Source organism: Podarcis vaucheri, assembly GCF_965113315.1.
Source record: "Podarcis vaucheri genome assembly, chromosome: 15".
Taxonomy (NCBI): domain Eukaryota; kingdom Metazoa; phylum Chordata; class Lepidosauria; order Squamata; family Lacertidae; genus Podarcis; species Podarcis vaucheri.
In genome coordinates, this window is record NC_138753.1 from 22846954 (window position 1) to 22847863 (window position 910).

Below are 910 nucleotides of genomic sequence, written 5' to 3' on the forward strand. Positions count from 1 at the left end.
TGTTCTTTGGTTCAATTACTGGATTAAATTAGTTGTCTGAGAGACGGTTATTGGGGGGGGGCGTGCTGTGCGCGCAGGGAAATGGGAGGGGGCGCTCGGTACTTTTTCATTCAAAGAAACCGCTACAGAGTTGGATTCTTCCCAGTTATTCCAATTTGGAACAGTGATTCCTTGCCTTCCCACCCCCTCCGCCCCCCCTGGCCTATTCAACAAGCTACAGAATCATCAGCACCCTGCCATTTGTTAAGTAATTTGGGACACATTTGAATTATTATTTTTAGAACCGAACTTGTAAAACAAAAGATAATATTTTGGGGCAAGATTTCTCTCTCTCTCTTTTTCTCTCTCTCTTCCTCCCAAACCCCTCCCATTTCTCCCCCTCCCACTTTTTTTTCCTTCCCTAAACTTGACAGCTGAAGAATAAACCCCTATAGGAGGGAGTGGCTTGATAGTGATGAAGGTATGTGACTCCTTTTTTTTGGAAAAAAAGTTGTGTATTACTATGTTAATACTGTGGGGGCTAAATTTGAATTTGGTGTAAGAAAGCAGTCTTCTAGAGATATGCTATATCTCGGAATTGACTCTTGGGAAACAGCGACTGCTTCACTGGAGAGGTTTTCCAAACTTGCATTGCATTTTCTTTTTTAAAAAAGGGTGGGGGGATAAAAGGAAAAGCGAGAGAGAGAGAGAGAGAGAGCACGAGGTTGGAAAATATAAAGAAACCAAGCCTCTTTCCCCCCTCTTTTTTCTTTCTTTTTTTTTTGGACGACTCGATGTTGGCTTCCATACAAACAGATGTTACTTGTCATTCTGTAGTTAAGCAGGGGCTCCACATTGGAACAAGGAGCAGTTTAAAGAGAACTGCAGCGGAGTTTAGAAAGGTGGGTGAGGAAGGCAATAGGCAGAAAGA